The sequence below is a fragment of the Camelus bactrianus genome, chromosome 1 (assembly GCF_048773025.1).
Source record: "Camelus bactrianus isolate YW-2024 breed Bactrian camel chromosome 1, ASM4877302v1, whole genome shotgun sequence".
Classification (NCBI taxonomy): domain Eukaryota; kingdom Metazoa; phylum Chordata; class Mammalia; order Artiodactyla; family Camelidae; genus Camelus; species Camelus bactrianus.
This window is the reverse complement of record NC_133539.1, coordinates 55,819,546-55,834,962: the sequence shown is the minus strand read 5'-3', so window position 1 is coordinate 55,834,962 and position 15,417 is coordinate 55,819,546. Positions and strand designations below refer to the sequence as shown.

The 15,417-nt window shown below is 44.7% G+C and overlaps 1 protein-coding gene across 1 annotated transcript in view; it reads right to left on the bottom strand.

The window, feature by feature from the left end:
* ARHGAP31 (Rho GTPase activating protein 31) overlaps nucleotides 1-15,417 on the bottom strand; it is a 96,360-nt gene that overhangs the window by 40,767 nt on the left and 40,176 nt on the right. The window lies entirely within an intron of this gene.

The following is a 15,417-nucleotide window of genomic DNA, read 5'->3' as shown; positions in this document are numbered from 1 at the left end:
TTCAACTATGTTTTAAAAAATTGCAAAGGGAATAAAGACTGGAAGAATACCTGCCAGAATATTAAAAGTGATTTAAAGGTTAAAGTGTTTTGATTTTTTTAAAGGTAAAAACCAAACCCCACCCCACCACCACCAAATGGGTCAAACCAGTCATTGACTGAATGGACCACATAAAAGGGACTAACATGGCCTCTTGAATTTCTGCCACTCTAGAAGTCCAGTGCCTGGGTAGAAGAGTCTGGCTACGCTGTTCTCTCCTTGGAGTTGACTTCGACCAGCCTAGCCAGCTCAGTGACCCAGAATGGCAGCCACAGGTCTTCTGGATGGTGTGGAGAGAGTGGCAAGTCACTTGACACTTTGGTCCTCAGGCAGACTCACGTGAAGTCCCTCCATGAGTGTGCTGTGGATGGTAGTTTACCAAAGCTTTGGGCGCCAAAGTCTTCAGGCATAGAGATGGTATTGGAACTTCATGAACTCCTGGCTGGGTTAGCACTGTGCCCGCTCCCCTAAAAAATACCCAGTCCATTAACACCTTAGGTTAGACTAGTGCCTATCCATTAATGCTTAATGCACACGATCATATCTACACCTAATTCCAAGTTGGACTGGACCTTGACATGAGTAGATACTAGGCATTCAGACTCAACATTCTTCCTGGATTCACTATTACAATACTTTCTAAACAACTCTCCCATCATTTTCTTCAACTACTAACTATCATTTTAGGTGCTGATACCCACTTCTCAAAGGCAGTGCACCCCCAGATCCTCTCCCCTCCAGGACACATCCATATTTTGCCAGTGTCATTCGTGACCAACTGGTGAGGTGTTTCTTAGTTACCCCAGGTGGAAAGAGGGCAGGGAGTGGACTTGGAAATATTGAGGCCAGAGACACAGAGGTGGAGCTACTCCCTTTGCGCGACTACAGGGTAGGATCAGGGTGTGGTGGAGGAGGGACTGTGAGAGTGGGCGGGGTCCAGAGCCCCCACCTGGCTTCAACCAGAAGAGCTATACTCTGATCTATTTTATGAAATAGAGGTCTTGGTACAATTTTTGTCTCCCACCCTCATGTCTCTCAAAACATTTTATAAACAAACAAACAAATAAGCAAGCAAACAAACGGAGTTCAAATGCTATAAAAAGTTGCCTCATTTTTTTTTTAAATCCCTATTGTGCACAAAAGGTCAGCTCTTTCCCCAGCACACCAGCTGCTGTTCTGTAACCTGCCACATGTGGTCACAGTTCAGAGCACAGGTTGGGACACCAAATTGCCTTTGTAGCCTTGGGAAAAATATGCAGTCATTCTCTCAGTTTCCATATCTGTAAGATGAGGATAACAATGATGTTAACCTCAGAGCTGGTGGACTGAAGTAACACCTGTAAACACTTAGCACAGACCCTGGCATATAATGAGTATTCCACAGTGACAGTTACAATTTCTACCTGAAGCTTCTCTATGATGAAATTTATAATTTGTGAGATGCAAGCTTGGTGAAAACAGTTTGCCTCCTTCCATCCGATGGGCAGCGGGGGGCGGGTTGACCAACCTCTTACCAGTCAACACTCACCTCCACTATTCAGAATGCCTTTTGCAGACTTCTCCGGTTCAGTGTTTCTATTTGAAGGTCATTTTGCTCACCTGCAGCCTCTCTTCTATGCATTGAGGTGCATCTTCATAACACAAAGGTAGCAGGGCAACAGGGTATGGATTTTGTTAGCAGTTCTGTAACTGTGCTTGATCTGGACCTGTTTGGCAAGGTGCTTCTGCACCAAGGTATATGGCTGTGGTGCCACACAGGGCACAAGTGGACTTAAGAGCTTGGACCATTTCCAAGGAGGACTCAAAGACAAAAGCCTCAGCCTTGAAGGCCCTTTATAAAGAACACTCCACAAAAGGGCAGTGCAGGGTCACCCATCCGTCCTACCCCATCCTCAGGGAGCGGCTTGCCAGCACCATGGCCCTCAGCTGCAGCACCTCGGGCTCCGTTTGTTTTAAAGGTGGGGAACACATTCCCGGATGGAGCCTCTGACATAAATTTACTCTGGCTTTGGTACAGAGGCCCTAGAACCTCTTGTCCTGGATCTGTTTAAACAGGAGACAATATTAAAACAACCCAGAGAAAAAGGCCATGGTCCCAGTCCCTGAGGAGTGTTAGCTTTCCTGGAGTCTCGTCTCAGGTCACGTTGGAAGACTAAGGAGTCTCCATTACTCTCAGTAAATGTGAAAGGACCCACTTGATCTCTGTAATCATCTGGCTCTAGAGTCAGAGCAGTGGTTCTCAGATTGTGGTCCCCAGGTGAGGGCCAGCAGCTGCTTCCAGGTGACTCTGATGCACACTAAAGCATCTCATACTTTAACGTGGATACAAACCACTGGGATCCTCTTAGCACGCAGATTCCAATGGGAGGGTTGCTGCGGGGTGCTCAAGAATTTGCATTTCTAACAAATTCCCAGATGATTCAGATACAGACAGTCTGCAACCCACATTAAGGGTAGCCAGGCTCTAAAAGTAATACTGGCCCGTGGTGCTGCAGGCGCTAATAAGAGTTTTGTCTCAAAGCCTCAGAACTCTTTAGACTATTGTCCCTGGGGTCCAATCAAACTGGGGACACCCTAGGACTCTGGACAGGGTAGAAGCTTGGTACAAAATGGCTGAGTACTTACAGATGAAAAGAAAGCTTTCATTGTCTATTTAGGCCTGAAAGGAGTGATGCTGGAAGTCAGAGTCACAGAGCTAGTTCTGTGGGATTTATCATGAACCCAAAGAACTTTGTCTCCTCCTACAGAGGTACACACAGTTGCTGATTATGATGCAATATTATAACTTCTTTGAATTGTTCCACTGATGGTTCTCTAAGTCCCTTTTTTGTTTTGTTTTGTTTTTCCCGGATCAGCGATCTTAAACGTTAAATTTTAATCCAAGCACAAAATAAATCTTGAGGTGGTTTCTGATGGAAAAGAAAACTTTGCCTTTGATTTACGTTTTACAGTTTACAAAACATTTTAAACTTCTTTGTTACATTTGATCCAATCTGGTACAACTAAAAGACATTTTACACTTAGAAATAAATAAGTATAAATAAACATATGTTGGGGTACTCCTTTCCTCAATCCCTAACCTTTTCAAGGATTTAGGGCAGAAAAGGCCAGCAGTCAAACCATTTCTCTGAATCCCCCCAGAAGTAATGTCTGCTAAGCTGCCCCAGTTCCCCATGTGGCTGAGATCTGATCAGATCTGGAGAGGGAGACTGGAACAAGTACAGTTTTATTTGGTCAGTTGTGTGGTCATGGTGGCCTCATTCTTTCATAGTGCAAATTGCATTTGTGTTTCAGGAAAATATGGCATGTCTCCATCCCCATTCTGGATTTTTGTTAGGGTCTTGTACAGGTCATATTTCACCCCCTCTCTGAGTTCTGCATCCCTAATCTTCAAAGTGCATACACATAATGGAATATGACTCGGCAATAAAAAGCAATGATAAAGCATGTACGTGATAGAAGGCAGACTATGGAAGAGTACATACTATATGATTCTATTAATCTAGGACTCTAGAAAATACAACCTAACTTTTAGTGAGAGAAAGCAAGGAAGAGGAAGGAAGTGGGAACTGCAGAGGGGCAGAGGAAACTTTTGGGAGTGATGGATATATTCATCATCTTGACTAGGGTGATAGAAAGGACCATGGACCACTGGCAGATGAAGAAGAACTGATACTTGCAGGGGGAGGGTCACAGAGAGACAAGCCACTGAACAGGGAAGAAATCTCTGAGAGTCTGCTGCCGTGCACAGGGGACAGAGTGAGGACTCCAAGCAGCTCTGCTCTGCAGTGGATGAGCCCATTCTGCTCCCACATTTTTTTCAAGAGATGAAGTAAAGATTTCAATCACTTTTCCATGATTCTTGATTGTCAGCAGAGAACTTCCTCGCTTCCCATTCCCTGGGAATCTAAGAGCCATCTCAGTGGCTCCTGTACCTTCTCTCTCTGCCGGCTCCCAGTTTTTGTTTCTGTCCCATCCGTCCTCTGTCCTGCGACTCCATCCCTCCTGTGCCACACTCCTCCCTCGCCTCTGTGAGTCTCCGCTTGCCTGAGAGCTCACTGTTCCTTGGCAATTCCCTGTTTTCACTTCTTTCTACTCTCTTCCTCCTGGCATAATGTGGAATTATAGAAAAGCCTGAAAATTTGTGGTATTTATTTTTTAAAGTATAATATTCTCTGTTCTTTACAAAAAGCAAAGTAGCTGCTTTCTAATTTTCTGAGGAAAAAGAATTTTTAAATATCTTTAGACTTTAGCCTGTCCTCCTTTGAAAAAAGTTTCTTTTTTTATTTTTTAACCCTTAAAAATTGAGATATAATTCAAATGCCATGAAATTCACCCTTTTAAAGCATACAATTAAGTGGTTTTCAGTATACTTACAGAGTTAAGCAACCATCATATTTCAGAACACTTTCACTACCCCAATTCCGGGACATTTCTATATGTACAAGGTTATTCAATGCAGAAATTTTTTGCAATGGCACAAGATTGTCCATCAATAGGAAGCTGTTTATGTAAATAATGGAACATCCATGTAATGGAATACTATATAATCATCAGAAAGAATGAGGAACTTTCATGTACTGATATGCAGTTGTCTCCAATATATATTATTAAACAAAAAGATCAAGGTGCAGACTGTATTGGTATGCTGGCATTTGCTTTTTTTTTCTTTACAGAAAACAAAAGAACAACTATACAATTCCTTTGTATATGCATTAAATATCTATGGAAGGACACATAAGAAAGTGACAACTTTAGCTGCCTACAGGAAAAAGAACTGGGAGGCTGGGGCCAGAGCTATGAGTCAATTCTTTCATACTTTTGAGTCTTTAACTATAAGAATATATTACCTTTTCCAAAAATTTTTCATAAAAAAGTCCAATTCAATAAATACTTATTGCAAACTTGCTTTTATCCAGCACTAGGTGCTGGGTGTTGTCTCGACCTGTGTCATCTCCATTACTAAGTTGTGAGCTTCTTAGGACAAGGAGGACAGTACTGTCTTATTCATCCAGAAGAGCCTTGAAAACACATGCACTTGAAGTGTTTTGCTGAGCAGGAGATTGGCCATTATTCTCCAGATTGGTTTTCAGTGCTCCATTGATATCTGGGTCCTTTGAAGAAGAAAGCACTTTTTATGTGTCAGGCACTGCATAAGGTGCTTTTTTTTTTCTCTTTTCATAGCATTTTCCATTCTATAATCATAGCCAATCCATGAAAAAGGTAAAATTCTTCATTTTGAAAATGTGAAAGCTGATTCTCAGAGAGGTTAGGTAAGTTGACCAACATCACATAGCCAGTAAGTGCCAAAGTGGGGATCCAAACTTAGGTTTGTCTGACTTTTTTCATGGTACCACATTGAGGAGGACAAAAAAGAAAGCCCCAGGCTACACCTGCCTGACTCAAACCCTCCCCACCTGCAGGGCAGGTCCCATGAATTGTTGGCCAAGTATGGAGGTAGCATTTAAGGAAAGCTGACTGGTTCCTTGCCCTTAACTACCCAAATGCCTGAAATTCTACCACTGCAGCCCCTACTTTACGGTGGTGATGGATTTTAGGTGTTCAACACCTAGCAGTTAACATTTACTTTTAAATTTCTTTTGAAAAGTTACAAAAGCAGTATGAAAATGAAAAACACTTCCTGACTTCAGGCTATACTATAAAGTTATAATAATCAAAACTGTATGATACTGGTGTAAAAACAAATAGATCAACGGAAAAAAGTCAAAAGCCTAGATATAAACCCAAGAATATATGGTCTGCTGTATTTGACAAAGGGGCCAAGAATACTCAATGTAGAAAAGATAGTCTCTTCAATAACTGATGCTGGGAAAATTGGATATTCACATGTAAAAGAGTCAAACTAGACCTATATCTATACCACTAACAAAAGTTAACTTGAAATGGAGTAAAGAACTCAATGTAAGATCTGAAACTATGGAACTCTCAGAAGAAGACAGGAAAAAAGCTCCTTCACTGGGTCTTGGCAATGACTTTTTGGATATAGCACCAAAAGCAGAAGCAACAAAATCAAAGATAAATAAGCAGGACTACATCAAACTAAAAAGCTTCTGCACAGCAAAAGAAACAATCAACAAAGTGAAAAGGCAACCTATGGAACAGGTAAAAATATTTGCAAACCATATATCTGATACGAGGTTAATATCCAAAATATACACAACTCAATAGCAAAAAAATTAAGTAATCCAATTTAAAAGTGGGCAAAAGATCTGAATAGACATTTCTCCAAAGAAGATACACAAAAAGCCAACAGATACATGAAAAGATGCTCAACATCACTAGTCATTAGGGAGATGCAAATCAAAACCACAATGAGACGTCTTTTCATGCCTGTTAGAATGGTCAACATCAAAAAGACAAGATTTAACAAATGCTGGTGAGAATGTGGAGAAAAGGGAGCCCTTGTGCACCATTAGTGGGATTATAATTTGGTGCAGCCACTATGGAAAACAGTATGGAGCACCCTCAAAAAATTAAAAATAGAACTGCCATATGATCCAGCAATTACTTCTGGGAGTACATCCAAAGGACACAAAAACACTAACTTGAAAAGATATCTTCACCTTCCTGTTCATAGCAGCTTTATTTACAATAGTTGAGACATGGAAACAAAGTAAGTCTCCATCAACAGATGATTGGATAAAGAAGTTGTGGCATACATATGCGATCGAATAATATTCAGCCATAAAAAATAAGGAAATCCTGCCATTTGTGACAACATAGATGGACATTGAGGGCATTATGCTAAGTGAAAGAAGTCAGAGAAAGACAAATACTGTATGATCTCACTTAGATGTGGAATCTAAAAAACCAAAATAGAACCAAACTCATAGAAAAAAGATCAGATTTGTGGTTACCAGAGGCTGAGGTGGGAAGGGTGAGGTGCAGGAATTGGAGAAAGGTGGTCAAAAGGTACAAACTTCCAGTTACAAGATAAATGAGTACCAGGGCCGTGAGGTGCAGCATGATGACTGTGGTTAACATTGTTGTACGTTATATATATGAAAATTGTGAAGGGAGGAAATCCTAAGTGTTCTCATCACAAGGAAAAGAAATTCTTTGCTTTCTCTTTTTCTTGCATCTATATGGGATGATGGATGCTAACTAAACCTATTGTGGTCATCATTTCACAATAGATGTAAGTGAAGCCGTTATGCTGCACACCTTAAACTTATACAGTAATATATGTCAATTATATCTCAGTAAAACTGGGGGGAAAAGAATAAAGAATGAAAAAGATACACAAATACAAAGAGCAAAGAGTGTCTCCCTTTTACATCACCCTTCCCAGTATCTTAAATGATAAAAATCACTGAAAAGTTAATAGTGTGTTTTTGCTTTTCTATATCCTTAACTTTGTTTTTCTGAATTTTCTCTAATGAGGATGAAGCACAAATAATTTTTTCAAAGAAAGAAATAGGTTTTAAAAAACAAATTTCACTAAAGAAGCCAGAGGCCTTTCTGAAGTTAGTGAGGCAATTTCTGTCTATTTGTTAGTCCTTTCCAGTGACCCTGCAAGGTGGTTGCTCCTTGTTAAATAGAAGGGTTTGCCTAACTTGCAGGCCTGCTGTGGCTGAGGACTAGCTCTGCTCCACTGCTGGGTGAAGCTCCTGATGGCAGATTGCAGCCTGGAGTCCCCTCCTTTCCTCACTTCCAGGGTCTCAGATGCTAGGTCCAGTCAGCTCTTTCCTGTAGAAGTGTCCAGTTCCCCCCCTGGTCCATGCCCTGACCCGTCCCAGCCAGGCCCTCAGGTCTCTGCTATCAGTGAGTGCACCAACTCTTTCCAATGACAACAATTCTCCTACCTAAGCAGATGCACTGGGGGCCTATGTAGCCCAGGGGACAAGAAGGTGAATGAGATCTTTACCCTCAAGAAGCCAAGAAGGGAATAGACGATTACTGTGTACCTAATATGTGCTCAGCCCTGAGTGCTACACTTCCATGCATGATTTGTACCCAGTTCAGTCCTCAGAACCACTTTATGAGGAAGGCATTTATCCTTGTTTTATAAATGAGGAAACTGAAGCTCAGAGGTATTATGTAACTTGGCCAGTGTGAAAATATCAAGCAAAATATTAACGTTGAGGGCCTTAGAGAGGCACAGAAATGTGATAGCAGTTCTTCTAAACAGATTACACCACAGTGGGGGAAGTCAGGCAGGGCTTCTGGTGTTGAACAAGAACAGGAAATTGTGTGCATTAAAGAGAGCTGAGAGTATGAGAAGGAGCTGGTTAGAAAGTGCTGAGACAGGACCCTCGCCCTGGGTCCTCACGATGTGTAAGTGGATAGAGGACTCGGAAGGCTACACATTAAGAACCCTGACACTGCTTCCTAGCAGTGATTTGAGATGCTATGTTGTGATGTGATGCAGTAAATACTATGACACAGACAGAAGCCTTGCGTCAGCTTCTGGCATATAATAATCACTTTGTAAACATCACCCACTTTCTGTTGGAGGTAGAGCAGGGACTGGCATACGCAAGGTGGGAAAACAAGAAATAATGTGCTGAATCCCAGGAATGCTGACTAGACCAGTCTGGTGGAAGAGAAGGCAAACTCAGGTAAACTGGGGGAGCTTTTAATGACAGCCTAGGAAGACTACAATCTGTTCTGAGCTCCACTGCCAGACAAATCTTTCTAAAACACTATCTTGATGATAAAGCTCCCCGACTCCAAACCCTTCAGTGGCTCCCCATTGCCTATAGAATAATGTCCAATCCAGGCAGCTGCCTCATCAGGGGTATCCTGGAATTCCTCACCTCAAGGGAAGGGGCTTTTGAGCAAGGTGGGGAAGGGAGGGGATAAAGACTTGCCACAAACATATCACTCAGATGAGCAAAACCAAGGTGTCCCTTTAGGGTCAGTGCCGAGGACCTCTTATGCTTTGTCGAAGAGGAAGTGAGAAGGCCCACGCTTTTCTAGCTGCTTCCTAAACTTTCTTTAGGAGAGACTCAGAGACAAAAGGCTGGGTGAGGGCAGTGAAATATCTGGGACCAAATGTCTGTCATCTGCTAGTTAACAAGCCAGTGGAAACAGCCTCAGAGGGACTGTCACAGGGGCTCTGGGTTTGCTTTTGTTTTGGAGGAGGGGACGGTTGTGACCATGAGGAAGGGTGGTGCTGAGTGGAGAGAAAGGGTGGGGTGTGATGAGGATACACAGAGAACAGACCTCAAGGAGCCCCGACACGGCCTTGGGCTTAGAGCTGGCCCTCGTCACCTTGTACACAGGAACTGTGCAGAAAGTGTCTCTTTGCTGAGAACGTCCCTCACTGAAAATAGAGGGTGCTAGGCTTCGTATAGTTTACAAAGACTTTTTTTTTTTTTGGCTGTTCTTTTCTACGGTCTGTCTTTGTTCTCAGGGGAGTGGGGGGCAGACGTCACTCACTCCATAAGGCTGCCTGTGGATGGCAGAAAGTTCGGTCACATCCCAGCAGCCTCAGGTCCGGCTGTGAGCATCAGCTTCCCTTTCATTGCCGAGAAATCATTTAAATTCTCAACTTAACTGCACACAGTCAGGGTGGCTCATGTGTTCAAGATTTTATTTTTGGACTAGCAGCCCCTCTCTTTCTTGCCACCCGCTTTCTGAGATGCCACGGATGGGGGCTCTTCCACAGCGATGGATAGACAGGATGACCACATGTCCCTCCGGAGAGAGTCCCAGAAGAAGGGATGGAGCTGAGCAGGTTAATGAGAGAGAAACAGGGAAAATAAACCAGCTTCTTGAATTGTATGCTTCACTAACACCAATCATCTTAAGAATGAGGACAATGCAAGTTTTCTTCTCATGTGTGTCCAGACTTTTTTTGTTTGCATGCCTAGTAGGTGGTCATGGGATGCACTAACCAAACGCTATGTGGGGTCCCTTGCTTAATGATCATGATTTCATTTAATTCTCACAACTCTGAGGGGTAGACGTGACTGCTCGTATCTTACAGGTGGAAAACTAAGGTTTGATGGAGTTGAATGGCTTGTCCAAGATCAAACAGCTAGTGGCAAAGCACTGATGAGTCTGTCTGAATCCCAAGTTCATGCATTTTTCAGTACCTTACATAAGCATAACCTCCACACTAGGGGAACCCAGGCACAGACCAGGCATGGCGAAGACCAGAAAGCAGCAGAAAGCTGGGGTGATTTCATGTCTAAGAGCAACCTGATGAGAGAGAAGGACCTACAACAGGGAGTTAAGAACCCCGGGTTCTAGCCCTGACCTCCAGGTACTAGATTTCAGACCTTTGAGGGGAGTAACCGTTCTCCTCTTTGAATTGCCCCTAGGTGTCTCCCAGATACCAGATGCTGGTTAAAGCAACACAAACCAGCTGTATGTCCTCAAGCAAGAAACAGCCACTCCCAGCCTCAGACTTTTCTCTGCACTAAGTTCAAGTTCTGGATCTAGATGATTGCTTATTCCTTCCAAGGCCAACATCCCATGACCTGTGAACTTCCTGGATGAAGCCAGGGAGAAGCCGGGCTAGAAATGAAGAACTGATTCTACCTGCGACGTTCAGGTCCTCACTCCTACTGGTTCCTGTTTATCTAGGTCTTCTAGGGCAAAGCATTAGCATTATTTTTTGTTTGTTAGTTTTGGTTTTGTTTCTTATTTGTGTTGTTAATTGACTCCCCATCTTGCTCCACCCATAAGAACAAAAATTTGTGTTAAATAAATATAAACTTTGATCTCAAGAGTTCTACCTGCATCTCCTTTGGTATTGCTGGACTCCTATTAACCCCAGGGCTATTTTTATTATTATGGAGGCTGGAGTCCTCCAGGGAGTGGGCTCTAAGTGGTGCTGAGTTCATCTGAAGGTCCTGTGACTGAGGGGACCATGCCCTGAGAGCCACAACTACCTCCTCTTCCTGGTTGTACCTTCTGGTTTCCCCCGGGGGGACTCAGCTTCCTAATGGTTTCCAGGCTTAGGGCACCATGGGTTCTTTTCATTTCTGTGCTTTCCTAAGATCAACTGTGCTAATGAAAGATGGGGAGCATTTAGAAAAAACAACTTCATTGCTGGCCTGCTGGGCCTAGGCGAAGGACAGCCAGGTAGCGCTTATCAGCTCCTCCCTGCTCACCCCCCTCCCAGCATCCTTTCATTTCCTGCCCAATATTCCCGAGCCACAGGCAGCCATTGTTTCCAGAACCGCTGTGCTTGGAAGCCTGGGTACCGCGACCTCCCAGAGCTTCCTGTTGTTACAAGGCCTCTTTCCTGCTGAAAACAACGGCACTTCCCTGCAATGTGTAACCCTTTTGGGACAACCCGTTTCTTCCATGAACTTGTTCAGTGCTTGCAAATACTGGGTGCTCATTAAATTTATTTTATTTAGCTTTTTTTCCCCTTATTATACGAGTACTACAAGTAGAAAAAAAATTTAAATACAGATGAGTAGAAGGAAAAAACCCACCAAATCTCATCCCCTTCCATTAGAACTTGAAGCCTCTTTGGAGTTCATGGTTTAAGACTATGCATCTGCACACGCAGGCTCTCCCCTGAGACCAGGGCTGACCATTTCCAATGGCTGAAGATGGAGGGAGGGAGGCCTGCCTAGAAACTAGCCTCCGGGAGATTCTCATACCTTGGTGTGCAAAAGAGCCTCTCAGCAGCTAAAGAAAAGTGCAGACTCCAGGAGATTCCCCTACAAATTCTCAGGACTACCCTTGGAGAAACTCTAAAAGAGGTTCTCTTTTAAAAGTTTGTTTTAAAAAAGTGATAGGTGTTCATGGAGCACCTGAACAGGAAGGAGTTGGGGAGGCGGCAGAGTGGCGACGTTGCTGGGGCTTTTAGTGCTGGCAGTCTCCTCAGTCCATCCCCCTGCAAGCCACCAGAATGAGTTTTCAAAAACACAGATCTGATTGTGTTTGTCCCCAGTGAAGACCGAGGACCACAGAGGGCTTGCTCACTTCTTTATGACCCCTCCCCCAACACGACCCTCTCCAGTCACATCAAACTCCCCACCATTCCCTGAGCCTACCCGTCATGCCTTTGCACGCTCCTTGTGACTGAGATGCACCCAGATGCTCCAGCGTCCTTCAGAACCCAGGTGAGGGAAGTCTTCTCTAGAGCCTTTCCTGTAACCTCAAATAGAGTAAACTGCCAAAAAAACAGGACACACAGCTCTGCTGTATTGTCTAGAATTCTGAACACTGTTTTATGATGTAAACCAAGGTTGTCTAATTTCTTTGAGTTTCTGTTTTTTGGTCTCAGGGAACATAGCTGAACATAAGGTAGAGTATTTTGGAAACTGATACGCCTCCCTTCCCCAGCTTTCTTTCTGAATCTCTGATGCATCACAACAAAAAGATACGCTCCTGCAGGCACTGCACCTTCACCTTTGTGGGGAATGCATCGTTCTTCACGTAAAATCAGGCAAAATTAGTAGTGATCTGCGGTGTGTTAAAACAGCAAGGGATGATGGCATCCAAGCTTTTATCCTGAGGTTTTGCAGCTCAAAATGTACTCAGTATTCTGAATGTTTCCTATGGAGAACCAGCTTCATTCAGAAGCCAGGTACTGTAATTCCCTGAACCTGAATCCCTCTCCTTCCCCCCCACTATCATAACCCTGCTCTCAGCTCCGCCTTTAGAAGTGATTCTCCCCAGATATGCTGAGGACAGAGCCAAATGATAAAGATGGCATGAAGGATTACAGTCAGAGTTCGGGGCACTTCCTTTGAGGAGGAGGAAGTCATGAATAATATCTAAAGAACGTGGACAACTAGTAAAGAAAAGGCTAGTTCACCACGCAGACAACGTTATTTCTAGTTAGAGAAGCTGGGTCTCAAACAGCTCACCATGCTTTTGATTTCTAACTCTTGCTCTTGCCTTTTCCTTAACAGCTTCAAAATTGGAATTTACTCCTGCTTGCTTTTTGCTCAAGAAAGTGTTAGTGGTCAGATTTGATCCAGGGGTAGCCCAAGAATGAGCAGCTTTGAAATGGAAAGGCTCAGGTTCTGATCCCTTTTTTGAGGGTTCGGGGAAAGGGGTCAGGCATACCCCCAGGGTTCTCTGGGCACCAGAGGACAAAAGAGCCTGTGTTGGGAGTAACAGCCTAGAAGACGCTCTGAACGGAGACTGCGTCTCCACCCAAGCTTGTCACAAGGAGGCCACTGCAGAGCTTCCACGAAGAAATCAATGCCAAGAAATTGGTGTTTTAAAGGATCTGTCAGTATCACTTACAGTGAAGAGAACCTGTAGGGAGAGAAACCTGAGATAATCCAGGCACAAGGTGACTCAGCACCAGGTCACTTCCTCTGAGAAGCCACCCCTGATCCCCACAGAAGAGTGAGTCCTTGTTCCACAGTCTTAGAACAACTGGTACACAAGTCATGCTTGATTAAGTGGCTTTTGTTTTCATGGTTTTAAATGCCTGCTTTTCTTCTATTCCCTTAACTCCATGAGGAGCTACGTCTATCTTACTCAACCTGTATGACACCACCCATGATTCCTACAGTCTGGGAATGGTCCTCCAGCAGCACGTGGGACGAGGCAGAGCGCACACGTGGATGAAAGAGTGAAAAGACAGGCTGAGCAGCTGCGTGAGCATCACCTGGACCTCACGTAGGATGCGGCGAGATGACACCATCCCAGCAAGGACCAGGTTAGACGCAAAGTGCACATCTGTCTCCACGGCTTTTTTCCTTCCCAACTTGGTATTTATTTTCTCCTGTCCAGCCACCCCTCCCCACCTGCCAGCATGCTCCATTCTCCTTCCTGCTTCCCACTGGTTAGTCAACCAGAATCCTGGAATTTTGGAACGTCAGTGTTGGAAGGGATTTTTAAGATCACCTGGTTGAACCTGCCTGACTCAGTGCCAGGAAACTGGGGCTCCAGGAAGTCTGAGGACTTATCCAAAGTCACTCAGCTGGACAGTGGTAAAGCCCTGGAGTTAGAGGGAGACTGAGAAAAAGGTACAGGAGTGTTGAAGAGTGATTAAGATTTCCTTTCTTTCCAATTTTAAGGATTAGGGTTTAAGCGTCTGGTAGGCCTCTCTCTGGCCCAGACTAACACACACTTTGGTGTCAGAAGTAATTTAGAGCATTTAAGCTGAGGCACACCCTTAGCAGTCAAACCAAATTAAGTATGTTTATTGGATCTTCACGTGTAAAACACTGTGCCAGACTTTTAGGATTCAAAGAAGTATCTTTTACTTAGAAGACACCGCTCGTGACCTCAGCATACGGTCCAGTTAGTTCAATTACACGCAGTTAAGTTGTGGGTAGAGCAAACTGTCAGGGGGGGCCCGTTCTCGCTCATCCTACAGCCGTCAGGCAGGGGTCACTGGGGCTTAATGAGCTCTCTCTGGAGAGGGAGGAGAGGGAGTCAGCTCCAGAGGCCCTCTCTCCCCTTCTATAAATTTGCTTCCTCTGCTTAAAAAGTGAGCAGCTGAACTTCAGCGAGGAGGAAGGGTTTTATTGTTTGAAAGACATCATGATTCCTGTGTAAAAAGGGTGTGGGCTTGCAATGGCTGAAACTCCCCGCAGAGAGACGGAATAGCAGACTCTCAGAGCAGCGTGGCAGGCGTGGCCTGGGGACACGGGCAAGGCAGGCCTGAGCTGGTTGAGAGGACTGGGGAACCTACCAGGAGGACCACCTCCATATGGGGGACAGAGCAGCCCTGGTGCCACAGGACCCAGTGGAGGGTAGTCAGCCGCTCAGGACCCAGGCCATGTGACCAATTCTCCATCCTGGGAACTGAGAGGGATTGGAGAGGGCAGGCAGTGGGCAGCTGGTGTCCACACAAGAAACGTGGGAGAAGGCTAACAGATCCCTTCATGACTCAGCCTCAAGTGTGTCTTGGTTTGGAATCACTTGCTTAGCTCACTTCGTGGTCCTCTCTCACTTACCTCCCTTTAAGCATCTGGTAAGAGGGACAGATCAGGGAAAAGAAAAAGATCCCTGCCCTAGTCTTCTCCACTGTGCAAGCTGTGCTCACGTCCCACCCTCTCCATGAAGGCCTCCCAGATTCATTCGTCCATGAATTTGTGTCTTGGGGGCACCCACTCTATTTTGCTTCCCCCTCCCCTACAGCAGTGTTCCCTTGAAGCCTCATACTCACAAAGCCACGACTCCAAGTCTTCCCTGACTCCTGTTTACCCTCATGGCCAACATTAGGCCTGGCCAGGGGACATCTCTCACAGTTTAGCTCTGTCCAACAAGAGAAGGAACTGAGAGAGGGGTGGGGCAGCCCCAGGTGTGGATGTGTCAGGGGGCCAGAATCCTCGCCGGGTCAGAGGCATCCAGATGTGCAGAGGTGTTTGTGGGCTCCCCTCCCCGCAGAGACAAGGGGAAGCTACTTCCCCACCTGGTCTCTGGGAGACAGGGAGAGAGAGCAAGGACGAAACCAGTCTGGACACCCTGATCAGGGTT